The 23,828-nt window shown below is 38.6% G+C and overlaps 1 long non-coding RNA gene and 1 other non-coding gene across 2 annotated transcripts; both read right to left on the reverse strand.

Moving 5' to 3' along the window:
• Positions 1-2,303: 2,303 nt before the first annotated feature.
• LOC132345094 (uncharacterized) lies at positions 2,304-22,040 on the reverse strand. The gene is made up of 5 exons (XR_009494222.1): positions 21,930-22,040; positions 19,553-19,774; positions 18,033-18,094; positions 3,729-3,985; positions 2,304-2,509 (listed from the first exon to the last, which is right to left on the reverse strand). It is a non-coding gene; the product is annotated as an uncharacterized lncRNA (long non-coding RNA).
• On the reverse strand, positions 10,261-10,397 carry LOC112446515 (U4 spliceosomal RNA). The gene has a single exon (XR_003034521.1). It is a non-coding gene; the product is annotated as a U4 spliceosomal RNA (small nuclear RNA).
• Positions 22,041-23,828: the final 1,788 nt, after the last annotated feature.

Here is a 23,828-nt window from a genome sequence, read left to right on the forward strand (position 1 = left end):
AGGCTAAGCTACTGAGGAGCAATTGTATTGCTTGCAATAGGTATCATAAAGCAATAATTTATGCTTCTTCATTATCAATAAGAGTCAGATACAAGTAAGTTCAGAGATGGGTGACCCAGATTCAGTATGTTACTTCCAGAGCCCCAGGTTCCTTCTATGTGGTTGCTTTACCATGACCTACATCACCCAGATCATCTCATGTCTAGGGTGACTATGCCAGCTATGCCCGTCATGTCCACATTCCCACCAGCCAGAAGGTAGAAAAGGAAGAAAAGCATGCCTTCTCTCAACAAGCAAATATCTTAGAAATTTGACACACCACTTTTCCTTTCATTCCATCTGTCAGAACCTAAATGTACCAGATCACTCCTAGATAACAGAAGCGGGAAAATGTAATTTTTAGTTTCCGGATAGCATCTGTTCAGTTAAAAATCACAAATTGTATCACCATAGAAAAAGGGAAGAAAGGATATTAAGAAATAATACATAGTTTCTTCCTCAGGAGTTTAAAATTCTATTGCAGTAGGTTAGGCTATATTAATTAAGGAAATTGACAAATGAAACTGCCAGTAAAGTTTCTGCATAGGCATAGAGAAAGTTCATCTGTCATGCTGATTTTAACACTACTACTAGCTCAGGATGGTACTTTCTAATATGCTGTGTTAACTGTAGATGGAAACTGTTAGCTTCCCAAACAGTAATTTCATTTTCAAGGAATAGGAAATGAAAAGAAAAGCAGTCAAAGTTTAGGCAAAGTTAATTGCTTCTCAAATTCAAACTTATTTGCTTTGTTTTCTTGCTTCTTATCCATGAGCCAAAACAACAAATCTGTGAAGTATTTTTCCTAGACTCTCTTTTTCATGCCAAGTTATAATGTTAAAATTTAATGTTAACCTTAATGGATTCTGTCAAAGGCATCTCTCTGACACTCTGGAGATGTGATGCTGGGGAGATGCTGATCTGGAAAACTATTGTCAGCAAGGCTCACATGTAGTTAATAGAAGCCAAAGACCAAGCTGAGGGGACATCTAAGATAATAGCAGCCTAAAACAAGTGCCATTAGAACCCCCGTTTTGAGCAAGTAAATTACCATGTGTGAGAAAGATTTAGGAGTAGAACCTTCCTGGGATAGGTACACTGATACTGTTACCAGTTAATAATAAGCTCAAAATGTATGGTTCCTACCACAGAAAAATCTATTTCTCATAGGACAAATGTTGTTTAGTTGCTAAGTCATGTATGATTCTTTTGCGACCCCCCAGGAACCCACCAGGCTCCCCGTTCATGGGATTTCCCAGGCAAGAATACTGGAGTGGGTTGTCACTTCCTCCTCCAGGGGATCTTCCTGACCTGGGGATTAAACTCGTGTCTCTGGTGTCTCCTGCACTGACAGGTGGATTCTCGACTACTGAGTCACTAGGGAAGCCCATCGGACAAGTAGCATCTTAAAATTCAACATCAGTCCATTGCCTTGAACACTGTTAGATAATTTAAATATATATATATACATCCTTAAAGTACAAAGAGGAGTTGCAGAGATGTTAGGCAGAGAGCATTTGCACCAAGTGTATGGAGTTAACATCAGCAGTAATGGGACAAATTGATATCAATATTCTCCAAAGAACACAATCACTGCTGACATTATTGCCCAGAAAAACAAGTCAATTGTAACCTAAATCTAATCATGAAACACCAGTTTTATCCAAACATCTAGCCACATAGAGTGCTACATAGAGTGCCTATAATCTGTAATCCCTAATAGTTCATTTAAATCACTAATCTTGAGGGTTCTAGAGATCCTGTCTTTTGCTAATCAGTCTTCTTTTTTAGAAAGTTTTGAGTTATTCTGGGCCATTAATGCCATCCTGTTTGATATGACTTTTTTAAATCCTCATCTACAGAGAGTTGATGGGGTATCTGGATGGGACCTAAAGACTATACAGTCTCCTTCCTCACTGATGTCCCAGGTCCCTTCCCCTCTGATCCCACATAGGAATCTTGGGTATCAGCACATTCCCAAATTGATCTGACACAAAGGGAACATTTTTGGTAGTTTCAGGTCATTAATTAGAAGTGAGAATTGCTCAAAACATATCAGAAGTTTGAACAGAGAAAACGACGAGAAGGCTCTAGCATAAAGAGGAGAAGTGTTCTAAGAGCACTTGACTGTCAGAAAAGAGAGAAAAACAGTAGTTGAAAACAAATTTGTTACCAACAGAGTAAACAGAAGTAAACATTCACATGTTCTAGGACCATAGCACTTCAGGAGGAAAAGAGAACCTGCCCCTGATCCAGGACATGACATTTACCTGAGAAACTTCCATTTCTTCCTTTTCCTCCGCCGGGTTTCTTTCTCAGGTGAGATAAGGTGAAGTCACAAATGCATCCGGAGAATGTGCCTTTAAAGGCTTCAGCACAGACCCTCTGTTGGTCTCATACTCACAGGAAGAAGAGACTTGAAATACCCTCTTTTTTGTTGTCTCAGGAGAGGTTCAGGAACACTGAGCTCCTACATGAAGATTAAACTTTGAGTTTCTTCTTTTCTGTCTTCAGGGACCCTCTTCTCCCATAGACTCCCCAAATTCTATTACAGCCCAGATAATGCAGGCGGCACAGACCTGCCCCTACCAGACCACACAGAGCAAAGTCTGTTAGGACCGCAGGCTCAACTCTCCTAATATACTTGTGACCTCTCACCCTTAACTCTGGCCTCACCTTAGAATCACCTGGAAGACTTAATGTAAACAACACAGGTGTTCCTACCCAGACAAATGGACAGAATCTGTGGGGGAGGGCACAGGTGACAACAGTTCTTAAAACTATATGATATCCTGGGGAAGATCCCCTGGAGGAGGAAATGGCAACCCACTCCAGTATTCTTCCTAGGAAATTCCATGGACAGAGGAGCCTGGAGGCTATAGTCTGTGGGGGGTCGCAGAGTCGGACACTATTGAGTGACTGAGCACATGAGATCCTAATTGGAAGCCTGGGCTGAAAGTCACTTGCTTTTCAAGTTTTAATGTGCATAAAAATCACTTGGATGGATGTTAACTAGATTTGATGTTATGATCATTTCACAACATATATACATATGGAATCATTATGTTGTACATTTGAAACTAATATGATGTTATATGTCAATTAAGTCAATAAAAAATTACTTGGAGATCCAAAAAAGAAAAAAAAATACAAAAAGGAGAATTAGGATGCAGCCCTCCCTGAAGTTCTTAACTCTAGCCTAGAATGTGACCTGGATCATTAAAAAAAATATGACTTTTCTTAGAAGGAAAAAAAAACAAACAATGAAAATAACATTGAGAAGAGATTTTAGGTCATACTTTATTTTTACTCTGCTCAAAGTCTAGGTTACAACTGAAGGAGAGAGGAGCTAACCTTTAATTTTTTTTTAATTTAAAATTAGAAATGAATTTAATTAATACCAGGATAAAACACATCTTAAATGACTAAAGGATGTTCTAGGCAGCAGTAGCTGCCCTATTTACAGAATTATCTTTAGAGAAGAAACACAGGAATGGGGCATTTAGCTTGGCTCTTTTTAGAGTTTTACAGCAGATAAAATATCCATTTAAGATCACTAATGATTCTCTTAAGTATTGAATGAAGATCTAACTTAATATATACAGTAATGATACAGAATTTTTTTTAAAAATAAGAAATTTCCATAGAATCCCATCATTTTTAATATGATTCAAAGTTTTAATACATACCTCACCCCTAATTTCAGTTGAAAAACTTTATGGTACTGTCTTTCCATGTCCAGATGCCTCCAATTGGACTAAAGTGCAGTGTGCCACTGAGAATTTGAACCATGCATTTTTTTCATCCAGATATTTTAATTGCATGAAGGCGCCATAATAACAATGATGACTGAAGAGCGGTATTACTTTTCAGAGTGAAGGTCAAATTTAGCTTTTTTTTTAAATCTTGTTTCATTTTGGTCTCATTTCACTTTAGTCTGTATTACCTTGTGACAGAAAAATGAAACAAAAGGAAAAGGAAGTTTACACACATTTTATTTTAAGTTACAGTTTATATGAGCATCAAACATGAGTGTTTTATTTAATTCTTCAGGTTGATACCTTTCTGGTTTCCTGAAATATAATACCCATTAATCCCTGTTTGCAGACACCTTGAAATATTTATTGAATAATACAATACAGATTCTAAAACATAATCTTCTTTTATGAATACTGGCACAATTTCACCCAGCTCTGTGGAAGATTTAAGAAAAATGGCAGGGCAAGATCAGACATTGTTTACATCTCACCTCCAGCAAGATATAACTTTACTTTTGGCTGACCTTTAAGCAAAAGCAATGGTTATGTAACCAAGTAAGCTAAAAACTAAACAGGAAAAGTCACAGAGCAGGGAATGAACTACAAACTTACACTATTTGTTAAACTGAGATTTTTATCATGTTGCTCAAAGAAACACTAAAGTTTCCCAAATGGAAAAATGTGACTGATATTTTATCTTTGCTATTTGAATATATACATGAATATTTCAGTATTTAAAAGAAGTTATTCAGGGGTCTACAATAAAATGCACTGTACTATTTTACAATGTTAAGCAGCATTACTCATTGCTAGAATAAAATTTTTGAATGAATTGCATTCTATCTTCACATAAGTCTTAGATATAATTAATGTTCATGTTATATGGTTCCTAAAACATACATTCTAAGGTTGTTCTTAAATTAAACAGATTTACTTTTGGAAAGTTTTAAGTGCAGCCTTATCCAAGGGCAGAAGAATAACTTCTTAAAGTCTCTTTTTAGCTTTATCATTTGCAGCATATAATCAAGTTAATAGTCACTACATATTATGCTCAATAGAAAAAAAAAATCTTGCCAAAGAGAAAAAAAGCCACAAAAGAAATTGCATAACCTGGAAATAATCTAAGATTTTGAAAGGTTTGTTTTTTAGTAGATATAAATATCTTTAGCAAATTATAGCTTCTTTTTGATGTCCCCATAATTGGATAATGTTTAAATTTTTGCCAAAATTGAATAGCCTTCTAGTAGATTTTATATTTCATATGCAGTTGAATCTTTCATATATCTGTTAGTACTTTTTAAAATCATTTAAACAATGAAGTTATAACATGAACTGTCATTGAATAAATATGAAAAGAAAGCTGAAGAGTCAGAAATAAAACTATTGAAAATGTAGGACTTGAATAACATGTTGGGTGCTGTGCATTGCAGATGAACAGGACACAGATTGCTTATAGTCTAGAGGATCAGACATAAACAAGAAATAAACAATTAAAATACAAGGAGGCAATAACTATAATAGGAAAAGTCATATCCTAGACCTTGCAGGGGCACTTAAATGAGCCTTGACAGAGGAAGGGCCATTGGAAGAAAATGTCTTGCCTGAGAAGGAGCAACAATGAGCCAAAAGGAATACAAGTCATCATAAAAACTAAAAATAACTTGGTAAGACTAGCATAATGGACATCAGAAGGTGAAGGGTGAGACTGAAGAAGAAAGGAAATCTGTAAGAGCCCTGTAACTATGAAAGGACCTTAAAACTTCTAAAAGAATTGAAATAAATCAACCAGTACACCAAAGGGTTTTAAACATGGGGGCCAAATATGATTAAATCCTTCTAGTTCCATTTGGAGAATGAATGGAAAGAATGGAAGACTGAAATCCTGGAGAAGAGTCAAGACTGGGAGCTGCATTAGTAAGGGTTTTCCAGAGAAACAGAACCAATAGGATATGAAGATTTATATAAAAGGAGATTAAGTACAGGAACCAGTTCACAGGTTATGGAGGACAGAAGTCCCACAATCTGCTGCCTGTAAGCTGAAAAACCAGGAAAGTTGGTTGTATAATAATTCAGTTCAAGTCTAAAGGTCTGAGAACCCAAGAAAACGAGGGTTTGGGTCGATTACTAGTGTAAGTCTGAGTCTGAAGGCCCAAGAACCTGGAGCTTCGATGTCCGAGGGCAGAAGAAGATGGATGTTCTAGCTGAAGAAGAGAGAAAGAATTTGCTCTATTTCCACCTTTGTAAATTCTACTCAGGCCCTCAACAGACTGGATGATACTGATCCACATTGGTGACAGTGAATCTCTTTTCTCAGTCTACTGAATTAAATGTTAATCTCTTCCAGAGACATCCTCACAAAGATACCAAGGAATGATGTTTTACCAGCTACTGGATCCCTTAGCCCAATCAAATTTACATAAAATTAAACATCACAGGAGCGCATGCAGCACTGGGGAAGAAGACATGAATTTCTAGCCTTCTAGGAGGTATTGGCGGAGAAGGCAATGGCAACCCACTCCAGTACTCTTGCCTGGAAAATCCCATGGATGGAGGGGCCTGGTAGGCTGCAGTCCATGGGATTGCGAAGAGTCGGACACGACTGAGCGACTTCACTTTCACTTTTCACTTTCATGCATTGGAGAAGGAAATGGCTACCCACTCCAGTGTTCTTGCCTGGAGAATCCCAGGGACGGCGGAGCCTGGTGGGCTGCCATCTATGGGGTCGCAGAGTCGGACACGACTGATGCAACTTAGCAGCAGCAGCACCAGGTATTGGATTGAATGTACTCAGTGAGGGAAGGCAAAAAGCCATGGTACTCAGTGAAGCAGGACCATGGAAAGAGGTCTATATACAGGGAAAGATGATGGAAGGCAGTTTTAGACCTGTTGTCCATCCTCTGAAAAGCCTGAAAAGTGAAAGGGTTAGTCAGTCAGTTGTGTCTGACTCTTTGTGACCACATGGACTATAGCCCACCAGGCTCCTCTGTCCATGAAATTCTCCAGGCAAGAACACTGGAGTGGGTTGTCATTTCCTTCTCCAGGGGCTCTTCCTGATCCAGGGATTGAACCCAGGTCTCCAGCATTGCAGGCAGACTATTTACTGACTGAGCCACCAGGGAAGACCTGAAAAACCTGCATTCAGTTCAGTTCAGTTGCTCAGTCGTGTCCGATTCTTTGCGACCCCATGAATTGCAGCACGCCAGGCCTCCCTGTCCATCACCAACTCCTGGAGTTCACCCAAATTCATGTCCATCAAGTTGGTGATGCCATCCAGCCATCTCATCCTCTGTCGTCCCCTTTTCCTCCTGCCCCCAATCCCTCCCAGCATCAGAGTCTTTTCCAATGAGTCAACTCTTCACATGAGGTGGCCAAAGTACTGGAGTTTCAGTTTTAGCATCAGTCCTTCCAAAGAACACCCAGGACTGATCTCCTTTAGAATGGACTGGTTGGATCTCCTTGCAGTCCAAGGGACTCTCAAGAGTCTTCTCCAACATCACAGTTCAAAAGCATCAATTCTTGGGCGCTCAGCCTTCTTCATAGTCCAATTTTCACATTCATACATGACCACAGGAAAAACCATAGCCTTGACTAGACAGACCTTTTTTTTGGCAAAGTAATGTCTCTGCTTTTGAATATGCTATCTAGGCTGGTCATAACTTTCCTTCCAAGGAGTAAGCATCTTTTAATTTCGTGGCTGTAATCACCATCTGCAGTGATTTTGGAGCCCAAAAAAATAAAGTCTGACACTGTTTCCACTGTTTCCCCATCTATTTCCCATGAAGTGATGGCACCAGATGCCATGATCTTCGTTTTCTGAATTTTGAGCTTTAAGCCAACTTTTTCACTCTCCTCTTTCACTTTCATCAAGAGGCTTTTTAGTTTCTCTTCACTTTCTGCCATAATGGTGGTGTCATCTGAATATCTGAGGTTATTGATATTTCTCCTGGCAATCTTGATTCCAGCTTGTGCTTCTTCCAGCCCAGCGTTTCTCATGATGTACTCTGCATAGAAGTTAAATATACAGCCTTGACGTACTCCTTTTCCTATTTGGAACCAGTATGTTGTTCCATGTCCAGTTCTAACTGTTGCTTCCTGACCTGCATATAGGTTTCTCAAAAGGCAGGTCAGGTGGCCTGGTATTCCCATCTCTTTCAGAATTTTCCACAGTTTATTGTGATCCACACAGTGAAAGGCTTTGGCATAGTCAATAAAGCAGAAATAGATGTTTTTCTGGAACACTCTTCCTTTTTCCATGATCCAGCAGATGTCAAATAAAGACTTGATGCATGAGATAGTCTGGATAGACATTATGGAGTCCGTCACATAAAAGAGATAAAAAATTGACATCTTTTCCAGTTGACCCTTGAACAATGCAGGACTGCCAACTCTATGCAGTTGAAAATCCAAATATAACATACAGTCATTCTCCATATCCATGGTTCTGTATCCCCAGATTCAACCCTGGATTATGTAAGTACTATAGTATTTAGTATAAAAAAAAAATTCCACGTGTAAGTGGACGAGCAAAATTCAAAGCCACATTGTTCAAAGTTCAACTTACACATGCAATTCAAAGACGGTCACCATCTAAATGCATTACATTAAATTTTTTTACTGAAGCAACAATATTCTAATCAGGAAAGATAAATAATGAAGTAACCATAATACCTTTTGAGGAGAGGTAATGGAAAAGTATTGATGAAATTTTTAAAAATACAAAAAAATTAGACTGAGGATGAAAAATGTAAAGGGACTAGCTAGGTCCAGAAAATGTCTCTTATTAAATGCACGGACTTAGCAACTGTTTTGATGTTGCTCTTCTGTTTTATTTTTTTTTGTTTTTGTTTGTGGAATCAGTTAGTTTTGCTAAGATTGCCTAGGTTTTACAGCACTGGAAGGCAATTTGTATTAAAAACCAGCTGCAACTGTTTCCCATGGAGGAAAGATCCATAAATTACACTTCAGCTTATTTGTCAGTTAATGTAGTTTAAACCTGTCTGCCAAAGAATTTTTAAAGTGTGAGAATTGATCCTGGACTCCAGCTGAGAGGCTTGTGAAATTATAAAGGTAATATGTTCACTATAGCATCTCCTGCTGCCCAATTTAAAGGTGCTAGGTAGGAGGTCAGTGAAAAAGGAAGGCAGTTGGATGGCACTATTTGAAATATTTTAAATAAATGTTTTGTAAGGGACTAACATATTATGTAAAGAAATGATTTTTTTTTTTTTCTAAGCAGAATCTTCATCCAATCATTTGATTTATGAATGAGAGACTTCACTGAGAGTCTTCAATCTTCTGGTTAATCCAGTTTTTAGCCCAGCATTTTTTCCATGCTATCATTTGTAATGCCTTGTTTAGTCTTCTTTTTCAAATGACTAATAAGAAAGGCTTTATTTTTTTTCCCTACTTTTTCCTCAACAAAATATTCTGTGGCCTAATAATTCTAACATAGACAAACTTGCTTACAACTTCCTGCATGGATACCTACTCACGTTATGAGCCTATTTGCTGCCCAGAAGCAGTGCTGAACCTCTTATAGAACCTAAGGGTTGTTATCCTGTAAGCAGGCTGGGTGAATCAAAACTAGATTAAAACAAACAACAACAAAAAGAAACATGACATCTCTGGGTTTTTCCCTGCAACAGCCAGGTATTCTGAAATCAGATGGTTAATTACATACAACAGCCAACGCTGCTTGCTTGATTTGTTCCATAAGGGTTTTCAGGATATAAAAGATGAAGTGTTGCAAAATAAAATTAATATCCAACTTGTAGGATGAATAGAAGGCAAATAACATGAAGGCAGAAGGAAAGATGGAACTAGGAGTGAGGGCATGACACAGGATCCGTGAGGTGGTGTCCACTTGAAAAGGATGAACTCAAAATGAGCCGTAAGCTGGACCCATCAAGGAGAAAACTGTATTTAATTACAGGGTTGAAGAGTATCTATGAGGAAAAAATGATGCATTAGTGAAGAAGTCCATCAAGTTTTGATTTGCAATCTGAGAGGAAGAGAGAAAATCCTTTATAAAGGAATGAACAATAAGTCTGCATCATTACCAGAGACCTAGCAAGGACTTCCTCTCAGTGTCTAATGATGTCCCTCAAAGAGGTAGCTAACACAAAGCCTGTGTTGTAAGAGGAACCTTAGGAGTGGCAGAGAACTAGGTGCTGAAATACCAATATGATGCCCAAGCAGGAAAGGTTAAGAGCCCCAAGTACATCATTACAGCTTGTTATTTATTGAAAAATAAAAGGTAATAAAATAAACAGTACAGTGCAAAGATTTTTATCTTATGATTTATGTTGTGATTCATTTTAGAACTTAAGAAAGAAAGGCCAGTTAAAGTCCCTGAAATCCAACTATGGCATAGTGGAAACAGCACTAGATTGAAGCAAAAACCTAGTGTGACCTTCAATTTCCTTAACTATAATACTTCTTCTTCTTTTTTGAAAACATTCATTCTCCACAGAGACTCTCAAACATTGACAATGCCAACTACATTTCAAGTTCTTTTGGTGTAGTGGGACACTTTTCAATCAGCAATAATTGTACCTCAGATAAACCTCACTGGCTATTATATAGCCACTGTGCAAAGCTCAGCTTCACTAACTTCTGATTTTGCCAGACAGCTCGTGGTTGTTCCTACTGACACCCAGATGTCACACCTATAAAAAGGCAAACCAAGGTAAACCATTCAATATCATAGTAATCCAAGTCTATGCCCCAACCACGAATGCCGAAGAAGCTGAAGTTGAATGGTTCTATGATGACCTACAAGACCTTCTAGAACTAACACAAAAAAGATGTTCTTTTCATCACAGGGGACTGGAATGCAAAGGTAGGAAGTCAAGAGATACCTGGAGTAACAGGCAACTTTGGCCTTGGAGTTTTCCACTGGACTACAAAGTCAAGTGGACCTTAGGAAGCATCACTACCAACAAAGCTAGTGGAGGTGATGGAATTCCAGTTGAGCTATTCCAAGTCCTAAAAGATGATGCTGTGAAAGTGCTGAACTCAATTTGCCAGCTATTTTGGAAAACTCAGCAAAATGAAGCAGGGCAAAGGCTAACAGAGTTTTGCCAAGAGAATGGACTGGTCAGAGTAAACACCCTCTTCCAACAACACAAGAGACAACTCTACACAAGGACATCACTAGATGGTCAATGCCGAAATCTGATTGATTATATTTTTTGCATCCAGAGATGGAGAAGCTCTATACAGTCAGCAAAAACGAGACCAGGAGATGACTGTGGCTCAGATTATGAATTCCTTATTGCAAAATTCAGATTTAAATTTAAGTAGGGAAAACCACTATACAATTCAAGTATGACCTAAATCAAATCCCTTATGATTATACAGTGGAAGTGAGAAACGGATTCAAGGGATTAGATCAGATAGACACAGTGCCTAGAGAACTATGGACCAAGCTTCGTGACACTATACAGGAGACAGGGATCAAAAGCATCCCCAAAACACAGAATTGCAAAAAGGCAAAATGGTTGTCTGAGGAGGGCTTACAAATAACTTAGAAAAGAAAACTGAGAAAAAAGACATCCTGGACTGCAAAGTCAAGTGGACCTTAGGAAGCATCACTACCAACAAAGCTAGTGGAGGTGATGGAATTCCAGTTGAGCTATTCCAAGTCCTAAAAGATGATGCTGTGAAAGTGCTGCACTCAGTATGCCAGCAAATTTGGAGAAGTCAGCAGTGGCCACAGGATGGGAAAAGGTCAGTTTTCATTTCAAACCCAAAGAAAGGCAATGCCAAAGAATGTTCAAATGACCCTACAATTGCACTCATCTCACATTCTAGCAAAGTAATACTCAAAATTCTCTAAGCCAGGCTTCAGCAATATGTGAACCGTGAACTTCCAGATGTTCAAGCTGGATTTAGAAAAGGCAGAGGAACCAGAGATCAAATTGTCAATATCCATTGGATCACAGAAAAAGCAAGAGAATTCCATAAAAACTTCTGCTTTACTGATTACGCCAAAGCCTTTGACTGTGTGGATCACAACAAACTGTGAAAAATTCTTCAAGAGATGGGAATTCCAGACCACCTGACCTGCCTCCTGAGAAATCTGTGTGCTGGTCAAGAAGCAACAGTTAGAACTGGGCATGGAACAATGGACTGGTTCCAAATTGGGAAAGGGTTATGTCAAGGCTATATATTGTCACCCTGCTTATTTAATTTATATGCAGAGTACGTCATGAGAAATGCTGGACTGGAAGAAGAACAAGTTGAAATCAAGATTGCTGGGAGAAATATCAATAACCTCAGATATGCAGATGACACCACCCTTATGGCAGAAAGTGAAGAGGAACTAAAAGAGCAGCTTGATAAAAGTGAAAGAGGAGAGTGAGAAACCTGGCTTAAAACTCAACATTCAAAAAACAAAGACCATTGCATCCAGTCCCATCACTTCATGGCAAATACATGGGGAAACAATGGAAACAGTGAGAGACTTTATTTTCTTGGGCTCCAAAATCACTGCAGATGGAGACTTCAGCCTTGAAATTAGAAGATGCTTGCTCCTTGGAAGAAAAGCTATGACCCACCTAGTCAGGATATTAAAAACAGACATTACCATATGGACAAAAGTCCACCTAGTGTGACAGCTGGACCACAAAGAAGGCTGAACACTTAAGAATTGATGCTTTTGAACTGTGGTGTTGGAGAAGACTCTTGAGAGTCCCTTGGACTGCAAAGAGATCAAACCAGTCAATCTGAAAGGAAATCAGTCCTGAATATTCATTTGAAGGACGAATGCTGAAGTTCAGATACTCTGACCACCTGATGCAAAGAACTGACTCATTGGAAAAAACCCTGATGCTGGTAAGATTGAAGGCAGGAGGAGAAGGGAATGACAGAAGATGAGATGGTTGGATGGCATCGCTGATGCGATGGAAAGGAGTGATAGCAAGCTCCAGGAGTTAGTGATGGACAGGGAAGCCTGGCGTGCTTCAGTCCATGGGGTCACAAAGAGTTGGACACGACTGAGCAACTGAACTGAACTGATTCAAAGGCTTGGAACAGAAAGAGTATATTCTTTTTTGCTTTGGAATTTTGCAAGGAGTCAGACATGACTGAGTGACTGGACTGAACTGCACTGAACTGAAAAAGGAGTTAAGAATACCTATTCAGAAAGTTTTTCTGAAGTTTGCACAAAATATTGCACATAAATGCCTTTCATTATATGATCTGAAATACTCATTTCTTTATATTATCTAAAGGTCTTTTAATTATATTTTGAAGATGTACTTCAAGAAAACTGAAAATTATCTTCAAGATAATATCTTTATGTGAATTCATACATAGTTACATAGAGATCCTTTGAATGATATTGTTGTTATAAAACTTACATTATTGGAGTTCCTAGAATATGACTAGGAAGCTAGTAAATACTTGATATGCTTCATTCTTTGCAACCTGAAAACAGTATTATTAAATACTGCTTTATTAAATAAAATTTATTTTATTATTATTAATATTAATTAACATTACTGTTTATTATTAATACAATATTATTAAATTAAAGCATGGTTTATTATTCTACCCATTTTATAGGTTATAAAATTAAACAGATAAAGTGACAGAGCTCGGTTTAGAAATGTGAAGTCTGTCAAAGGAGAAAAGGGCTAAACCAAGACACTGCATAACAGAGAGGGGCGAAAATGAAATACTTAAATACAGAAAATGTCTATTACACAACAATATTAGACCCTTTAAAATTATTGGTACTTATTGATATCCATAGTGTAAGTCCTTTACAAGAACATATTTGAAGGCCAATTAAAAATATATGTTTGTTATCAGTAAAAGTTTTCAAAATTATTTGTACAGCATCCTAGTCTTTAATGTTCAAAACCCAAGGAGTCCACACACGTCTCTAGATCTGACATCCCCTACCAAGAGGGCCAGGCCCTGCACCCAGCCCTCCAATGGCTCATCTGAGCTTTAGGGTGACAGTAGAATCCACTGTACTTAGTTCCTAAAGTCCTATATTTTGTTTTATATATTTGGGGAAAAAATCTTCTCTTTTTTCATTTTAAAATAGAAAGTTTTTAGAAGTTCCCAAATAAAAATTCATCTTTACATAAACTCACACCTATTTATTAAGAAGGTCACCATGTGTTTTGTTCATTTTGGGTTAAATTGCATTCCAGGAAAGGAGGTTAGAACTGAGATCTACCTTGTGTTCTGTCCTGGGGCTATGAAGACCCAAAGAGACAACAATATGGAATGCTGAAAAACTTAATAATATTAAAAGTACTAAAGAAATGTAACACATTATTATTTTACCTGAAACACCAAGTATGCTCATAAGACTATAATAAGCTAAATTAATTGTATTAGTTTGCTGCTGCTGCTGCTGATGCTAAGTTGCTTCAGTCGTGTCCAACTCTGTGTGACCCCATAGATGGCAGCCCACCAGGCTCCCCTGTCCCTGGGATTCTCCAGGCAAGAACACTGGAGTGGGTTGCCATTTCCTTCTCCAATGCATGAAAGGGAAAAGTGAAAGTGAAGTCGCTCAGTCGTGTCTGACCCTCAGCGACCCCACGGACTGCAGCCTACCAGGCTCCTCCATCCATGGGATTCTCCAGGCAAGAGTACTGGAGTGGGGTGCCATTGCCTTCTCCGATTAGTTTGCTAGACCTGTCTTAAAGTATCACAGATTAAAATAATAGAAATGAAATTTTTCACAATTCTGGAAGCCAGAAGTCCTAAGCCAAGATGCAGGCAGGTCTGATTTCTTCTGAGGTGTCTACTCTGGTTTGCAGATGGCTGTCTTCTCCCGGTGTCTTTACATGACCTTCTCTTTAAGCTTATTAGTATCCCAATCTCCTGTATGACTGTAAAGACACCAGTCATATTGGATTGGGGCTCACCCTAATGACCTCATTTCAATTTAAATGTCTTTTTAAAGATCTTATTTCCAAATACTGTCACATCTTGAAATACTGGAGGTTCAGATCAGATCAGATCAGATCAGTCGCTCAGTCATGTCCGACTCTTTGCGACCCCATGAATCACAGCACGCTAGGCCTCCCTGTCCATCACCAACTCCCAGAGTTCACTGAGACTCATGTCCATCGAGTCAGTGATGCCATCCAGCCATCTCATTTTCTGTCGTCCCCTTCTCCTCCTGCCCCTAATCCCTCCCACCATCAGAGTCCTTTCCAATGAGTCAACTCTTCGCATGAAGTGGCCAAAGTACTGGAGTTTCAGCTTTAGCATCATTCCCTCCAAAGAAATCCCAGGGCTGATCTCCTTCAGAATGGACTGGTTGGATCTCCTTTCAGTCCAAGGGTCTCTCAAGAGGCTTCTCCAACATCACAGTTCAAAAGCATCAATTCTTCGGTGCTCAGCCTTCTTCACAGTCCAACTCTCACATCCATCCATACATGCCTTTGTTGGCAAAGTAATGTCTCTGCTTTTGAACATGCTATCTAGGTTGGTCATAACTTTCCTTCCAAGGAGTAAGCGTCTTTTAATTTCATGGCTGCAGTCACCATCTGCAGTGATTTTGGAGCCCAGAAAAATAAAGTCTGACACTGTTTCCACTGTTTCCCCATCTATTTCCCACGAAGTGATGGGACCGGATGCCATAATCTTCGTTTTCTGAATGTTGAGCTTTAAGCCACTTTTCCACTCTCCACTTTCACTTTCATCAAGAGGCTTTTTAGTTCCTCTTCACTTTCTGCCATAAGGGTGGTATCATCTGCATATCTGAGGTTATTGATATTTCTCCCGGCAATCTTGATTCCAGCTTGTGTTTCTTCCAGTCCAGCGTTTCTCATGATGTACTCTGCATATAAGTTAAATAAACAGGGTGACAATATACAGCCTTGACGTACTCCTTTTCCTATTTGGAATCAGTCTGTTGCTCCATGTCCAGTTCTAACTGTTGCTTCCTGACCTGCATACAAATTTCTCAAGAGGCAGATCAGGTGGTCTGGTATTCTCATCTCTTTCAGAATTTTCCACAGTTTATTGTGATCCACACAGTCAAAGGCTTTGGCATAGTCAATAAAGCAGAAATAGATGTTTTTCTGGAACTCTCTTGCTTTTCCCATGATCCAGCAGATGTTGGCAATTTGATCTCTGGTTCCTCTGCCTTTTCTGAAACCAGCTTGAACATCAGGAAGTTCATGGTTCGCATATTGCTGAAGCCTGCTTGGAGAATTTTGAGCATTACTTTACTAGCGTGTGAGATGAGTGCAGTTGTGCGGTAGTTTGAGCATTCTTTGGCATTGTGTTTCTTTGGGATTGGAATGAAAACTGACCTTTTCCAGTCCTGTGGCCACTGCTGAGTTTTCCAAATTTGCTGGCATACTGAGTGTAGCACTTTCACAGCATCATCTTTCAGGATTTGGAATAGCTCAACTGGAATTCCATCACCTCCACTAGCTTTGTTCGTAGTGATGCTTTCTAAGGCCCACTTGACTTTACATTCCAGGATGTCTGGCTCTAGGTCAGTGATCACACCATCGTGATTATCTGGGTTGTGAAGATCTTTTTTGTACAGTTATTTTGTGTATTCTTGCCACCTCTTCTTAATATCTTCTGCTTCTGTTAGGTCCATACCATTTCTGTCCTTTATCGAGCCCATCTTGCATGAAATGTTCCCTTGGTATCTCTGATTTTCTTGAAGAGATCTCTAGTCTTTCCCATTCTGTTGTTTTCCTCTATTTCTTTGCATTGATCACTGAAGAAGGCTTTCTTATCTCTTCTTGTTATTCTTTGGAAATCTTCATTCAGATGTTTATATCTTTCCTTTTCTCCTTTGCTTTTCACTTCTCTTCTTTTCACAGCTATTTGTAAGGCCTCCCAGACAGCCATTTTGCTTTTTTGCATTTCTTTTCCATGGGGATGGTCTTGATCCCTGTCTCCTGTACAATGTCACAAACCTCTGTCCATAGTTCATCAGGCACTCTACCTATCAGATCTAGGCCCTTAAATCTATTTCTCACTTCCACTGTATAATCATAAGGGATTTGATTTAGGTCATACCTGAATGGTCTAGTGGTTTTCCCTACTTTCTTCAATTTAAGTCTGAATTTGGCAATAAGGAGTTCATGGTCTGAGCCACAGTCAGCTCCTGGTCTTGTTTTTGCTGACTGTATAGAGCTTCACCATCTTTGGCTGCTAAGAATATAATCAATCTGATTTCGGTGTTGACCATCTGGTGATGTCCATGTATAGAGTCTTCTCTTGTGTTGTTGGAAGAGGGTGTTTGTTCTGACCAGTGCATTTTCTTGGCAAAACTCTATTAGTCTTTGCCCTGCTTCATTCCGTATTCCAAGGCCAAATTTACCTGTTACTCCAGGTGTTTCTTGACTTCCTACTTTTGCATTCCAGTCCCCTATAATGCAAAGGACATCTCTTTGGGGTGTTAGTTCTAAAAGGTCTTGTAGATCTTCATAGAACCGTTCAACTTCAGCTTCTTCAGCGTTACTTCAGTTACTTCAGCATAGACTTGGATTACTGTGATATTGAATGGTTTGCCTTGGAAACGAACAGAGATCATTCTGTCGTTTTTGAGATTGCATCCAAGTACGGCATTTTGGACTCTTTTGTTGACCATGATGGCTACTCCATTTCTTCTGAGGGATTCCTGCCTGCAGTAGTAGATATAATGGTCATCTGAGTTAAATTCACCCATTCCAGTCCATTTCAGCTCGCTGATTCCTAGAATGTCGACATTCACCCTTGCCATCTCTTGTTTGACCACTTCCAGTTTGCCTTTATTCATGGACCTGATATACCAGGTTCCTATGCAATATTGCTCTTTACAGCATCAGACCTTGCTTCTATCACCAGTCACATCCACAGCTGGGTATTGTTTTTGCTTTGGCTCCATCCCTTCATTCTTTCTGGAGCTATTTCTCCACTGATCTCCAGTAGCATATTGGGCACCTACTGACCTGGGGAATTTCTCTTTCAGTATCCTATCAATTTGCCTTTTCATACTGTTCATGGGGTTCTCAAGGCAAGAATACTGAAGTGGTTTGCCATTCCCTTCTCCAGTGGACCACATTCTGTCAGATCTCTCCACCATGACCCACCCGTCTTGGGTTGCTCCACGCGCATGGCTTAGTTTCATTGAGTTAGAAAAGTCTGTGGTCCTAGTGTGATTAAATTGACTAGTTTTCTGTGAGTATGATTTCAGTGTGTTTGCCCTCCAGTGCCCTCTTGCAACACCTACCGTCTTACTTGGGTTTCTCTTACCTTGGGCATGGGGTATCTCTTCACGGATGCTCAAATATGAATTTGAGGAGAGGGGATATAGCCTGTAACATAAATATAGTATAAACACAGAGAATGAGGCCACATTATAGCCTATATATTTCAAAACAAATAGTAAGAATAGCATTGTAAATACTGCATAGTAAACATATGTCAATAATAATTTAGTAGTTTTTATTGATTTATGACCTTAAAATTCCTTAAGAATAGCAATTTGCTTGTTTGTCACAGCTGTAAAAACCAGTTGCACAGGAGATTGGTTCTGTACTCCCACAGAATCCAACCATCCTTATGTGTTTATTGCTAGGAGCTGAGAATCAAAATAGAAAGAATGTATAGAACATAGGGACTTAATGTCTAATTGAAGCAGCTGTGCGGATGTTTAAGAGAGAAAGAATAATAAACAACAATACAAGTTTGCATGTTCTAAATTCCAAATGGGAAATTAGCTGTCTTCCTGGTTCTGGGGTCATACCAGACAGCTCTGTATTGATTTCTAAAGGATTCCAAGAGAAAACTAACACTATTTAAATATGCAGATAATTAGTGGAATAGAATTTCAACAGAAGGAATAATAGCCATACAACTTTGAAGGCTTCTGATTTCAAATTACTTGCTCTTCCTTTATTTCTCAATGAGGAAGAAATAAAATGTTTAAAAATGTCCTCAATTATTTAAAAGTTCCATTATTTGGAGTCCATTCAACTGAGGTTTGGCAATAATAGGGAATGATAATTAGATTAAAGGATTTTTTTTAATACTTAGTTGATGTGAATTCAGCATATACAGTTTTGTGACCTAAGAGAAAGTAGGGCTGAGTTATTTTGACTACCTGAATTGCCCTTAATGTATTTTTACTTGCATGAAGATTTGGCCAAAATCAATTCCATATTTCACTGTCAAATGTGGGAGGGAGAATGGGGAACAACTTTTGTTATGTTCTACATGTGCAATTATTAACATAAGTCATCTGATGGAGTAGATTAAAAAACACAAAAATATATTACTATGGTCAAAATACTAAAGTGTTTGATTTTGTGGGTAGAACTTAGCACTAGAGTTGGTTTTATTTCCTGCTAGCATTTTTGTATAGTGAGTGAAGATAATGTATTAGTTTTAATCATACAGAGTCTGTCAAAAGAAGAGTTTAGGGAAGTACTGGTTAGATGCCCAAGTTCTGGAATCACAGTGCCTAGACACGAAGCCCCTAACTTACAGCTTGCATGTTCTTGGCCAAACTGCTCTTTTTCCCTAATGCCTTAGTTTTATCATCTATAAATGGGGATAATAAGGGGATCTGCATTATAAAAAAAAGCCATGAGGATTTAGTTAAAGAACATAGGAGGAAAATGCTTAGCACAAAGTCAACAATAAATGTTAACTATTACTGGTAGCCAATAACTTAGAATATAGCTAGCATTTTGCTTTCTAAGCAATGGTTTTCAACCTCATCAGCACGAGAATCATCTGAGAATTTTTTAAATTCTAATACTTGGCCTTACCTCTAGAGATTTTGATTAAGTTGGCTTTGCGTGACGCCCAGACTTCCCTGAGTTTTAAAAATCCCCCAGGTAATTCCAACATGTAGTCAAAGTAGAAAGTATTTGATCCAAAGAACCCACACAGATGTGTACCAGCAGACAGCCTTGTCAATGCCCCACCCAGTCTTAGAGTATCTTTCTCCAAACTGTCTTCTGCATAACACTGGTCGACAAAGATGCTCCCTGAAGTAAAATAAAATAAAAAAGTAACTTGAAAGGGATGGATGCTGAGTCAACTAAGCTTGATGATACACAAAACCCCTGAAGATTCAAAGTTCACCTAGCATCTTAAAAGATCTGAGAATCTCTGCTGTATGTAGACGTGTTTATTGCTAATGAACGCAGATTTTCTCCAAATTTTTCTTTTTTTTTTAAATTTTATTTTATTTTTAAACTTTACAATATTGTATTAGTTTTGCCCAACGTCTAAATGAATCCACCACAGGCACACCTGTGCTCCCCATCCTGAACCCTAAGGAAGCACTTTCTTGAGGAATGTTTAACTTTCTGCTCTTACAACATAGTGGCAAATGTCACCAATTATCAGGCCTATTTGCTACACTATCAATTAACTAAGAACTGTGCAATGATATATGTTTAACATCTACTAACTAGGCCCTGAGTTAGGTACTAGGAATTGAAAGCTAAAAGGCTTTAAACAGGGTTTAGCCACTAGAATCATCCATGGAGTATTTTTTTCTTTTTTTTTAAATACAGGTATCTGAACCTCACACTAGATATACTAGTCTATGAGAATGGACCTGCCAAGATGTAGTCTTTAACTTTTTACTAAGATTCTGGTAATGAACTTGAGTTTGGAAACCACTATTCCATAACTGAGTATTTCATATTAAGCCAACCTTGTTTTATTTTTTGCAACTATCAACCAAAAAAAAAAAAAAACAACAACAAAAAATAAAGTTCAAAAGAGAAATATCCATAGAAAAAGAAAAGAAATGAAAGAGGGTAAATGAAAAGGAAAAAATAGGACAGCACTGTGGAGCTGCAACACAGCTGAGCGATATGCATGCATGCCACATCCATGCTGCTGCATCCATTGACCAGAGAGGGAGCAGGAAAAGAGGTACACTCTGGATCCCCCATGGACTGAGGAAGGACAGATCTCTGTCCCTTATCTGAGAGTAATGACAAACACCTCCTGTACCTTAGCTGAAGACACAGAGAGGAGTGCAAAAGGAGGGAACTATGTAGGAGGAGTAAGGTGATTATAAATCTGGTTAACTGAAGAGTTTAGGACAAAGGACTTCAAATTTGTTCTGAGGGCAAAGGAGTTAGGAATCATCCTGCTCTTTGAAGAGTAATATGAAATCTTGACATGGGTTCAGAATATAGATATACATATTTTCTAAGTCAACTATTAACATTTCCTGGGAGAAGCAGATGATAGGGTGCAAGGTAAATACAAATGAAAGGATTTCTGAAAATGTGATTGTGTTTCCTTGAATACAACTCTGTTAACGGTGGGACCCTAAACAATTACATGTGGAATCTATTTTTAAAACAGCCAAACTAAGAGAAACAGAGACTGGAATGGTAGTTGCCAGGGTCTGGTAGTTTCAGGAAATGAGAAGATGGTGGTCCAAGGTCACAAACTTTCACTTATATGATGAGTGATTTCTGGAGATGCAATGTACAGCTTGGTGATTATAGTTAACAATGATGAATTATATACTTGAAAGTTTCTAAGACAGTAGATCTTAAATGTTCCCACCATACAAAAAAGTAGTTCTGTCAGGTGATGGATGTGTTAACTAACCAAGTTGGGGTTGTCATTTTACAATATATATGTGCACTAAGTCATAATGTCATATACCTCAAACTTATACAACGTTATATATCAAGTATTTCTCAATAAAGCAAGAAAAAATGGTGGATTCTTATTGGATCCTAGCTCTTATGTCTTGGATGTTCCTTAAAGAGTTTGACTTTTCAGTGATATGCTTAAATACATCTCAGATTAAAACATTACCATCTAGGCTTGAGTCAGAGAAATCATCCACCTTACTGCTAGAATTCTGTGGGGGAAAATGTGCCCATTGTCCAAACGTTAAATGTTATGCGTCTAAGAATCCAACTTCAACATTAGAGAGACATGGTGACACAACACAGATGTTGAAATTTCTGTTCTGGAGGAAGAATGCTTGGATATTTTAGGAAGAAAGAATGGCTCTTTTAGGAAGAAAATCAGATTTTTATGACGTCATGTACAACTTTCAAAATTTGCTCATGAAGTTGTGAGATGAAAATTAATTTTAAACTCAATATCTATAGGCATATAGTTTTGATGGAAAGAAGACACACTATCAGAGCTACTCACACTGGTGCAGGGATGCTGCTCAACTCTTCTGCAGAAGTGAAAGGCCCGGAACATGGCTGCCATCTTGTGGTCTGCACCTAAGTAGACTTTGGAACGACTCACAGTGGCTATTTCCTGCCAGAAACAAAGAATTTCAGGCAACACTGGGCCTGGGATAGGAGCAGAGACTTAAAGTATTAGCTACTCTTGGAATTCAGATGCTGCAAAAGTGTTGGCTTCTAAATGCTGAGAAATGGCAGAGGTTGAATAAGGATATATTGGGAGGATTCTCTGATGTAAAGGGATCTTGACTTGATCTCTTTGTTGGACATTACCTAGAATAAATACACAGCAGAGTGCATAGGGGCTGGGATCTATAGCTGAAAATCAGTAAGAAGGTTGGAAGTGCTCCAGCTCTGTGTTTACTATAAGCCTTTCATCAGCAGACAACACGACTTGAAGGACTGGTCTTGTTCTACTTCAAAACTGAAGAAGAAGAAACAAATTCTAGTTAAGATTTATTAAGCAACTTTGGATTTGGATTTCTTTGTAACCCCAAAAGATCTCTCTGATTTTCTCTGTGACTATCTTGGCCATACAGCAAAAACAAGTTTGAGTGATGGAGCTTGGAGTCGAGATGTTGGGAAGAATTTGGCATGGGAAGGGTTTTCTAGTCACTGGTAGCTTAGGAGAAGCTCAAATAAAACTTCCAACAACCCTACGCAGCCCAGTTTTGGATTGAAGGCTGAATGCCTTGATTTAATTTTATTACACAGAAGGTATCACAATGAAATTCCCTATAAGCAACTGGATACTCACCCCCAGCATTTAGCAGACACCGGGCTTCCCTGGTATCTTAAGTGGTAAAGAATCTGCCTGCAATGCAGGAGACATAAGTCAACCCCTGGGTTGGGAAGATCCCCTGGAGGAGGCCATGGCAACCCACTCCAGTATTCCTGCCTGGAGAATCCCATGGACAGAAAAGCCTGGCGGGCTACAGTCCACAGGGTCCCAAATAGTCAGACATGGCTGATGAGACTGAGCATGCACACACACACACGCAATCATGAATGAAACAAATCCAGTAATTACATGAACTCAGTGTAGAAAAATATATGTTTCATTTGTTGCTGTTATTTGAGAGATAACAGTGTTAAATGACAGGCATCAGAGAAGCTGTGAGAACTTAAAAAATATGGAGGAAACAAGAGAGTGTTTAGGAAATATTAAAGTGAGCTTTGAATTAGAGTATTGTTCATGTTCTTGCTGCTGCTGCTGCTAAGTCGCTTCAGTCATGTCCGACTCTGTGCGACCCCCATAGAGATACAAATGAAGATCAGATTCTTTACTAATGTTATAGCTTGGAGTCAAACTCAGGGCACACAATGTGGAGTTTGTGTCCAGGCTACAGAAGAGTTGTTGAATCCTATCTACTGATTTAGGTAGATATTTAGGTAGATATTTCACATGTATTATTCCGTTTCCTTTTCACAACTTTATGAAGAGGAGAGAGGTAGCTTCCTCTAGTAAGTGGCATCATTAAAATTTCAAACTAGGTTGGATTGACTCTATAGCATATGTTATTTCCACTACACCAGGAATTCATGAATCATTCTCGTAATGTATGTTCTTTATTATGTCTAACTAAGAGCAGACTTTCAGAAGCAGCTGACAGTAGTTATTAATTATTGTCAGAAGCAGCAGCTTAGTAAAATTTATTACCATACATTTCGTAAACATTATTATTCAGGTAAACAAATACCAAAAATCTCATTCAACAGGTCAGTTCATTCACCTACTTTGGCTGCATTTTGCAGCCCACTCACCATCATTGGCCATCGTGATAAACTACTTTTCAAAATAATTAAATATTTCACAGGGCACATAGATACATTTCTGGTCAACTCACTTCCATTACTA

The sequence above is a fragment of the Bos taurus genome, chromosome 4 (assembly GCF_002263795.3).
Source record: "Bos taurus isolate L1 Dominette 01449 registration number 42190680 breed Hereford chromosome 4, ARS-UCD2.0, whole genome shotgun sequence".
NCBI classification, from domain to species: Eukaryota; Metazoa; Chordata; class Mammalia; order Artiodactyla; family Bovidae; genus Bos; species Bos taurus.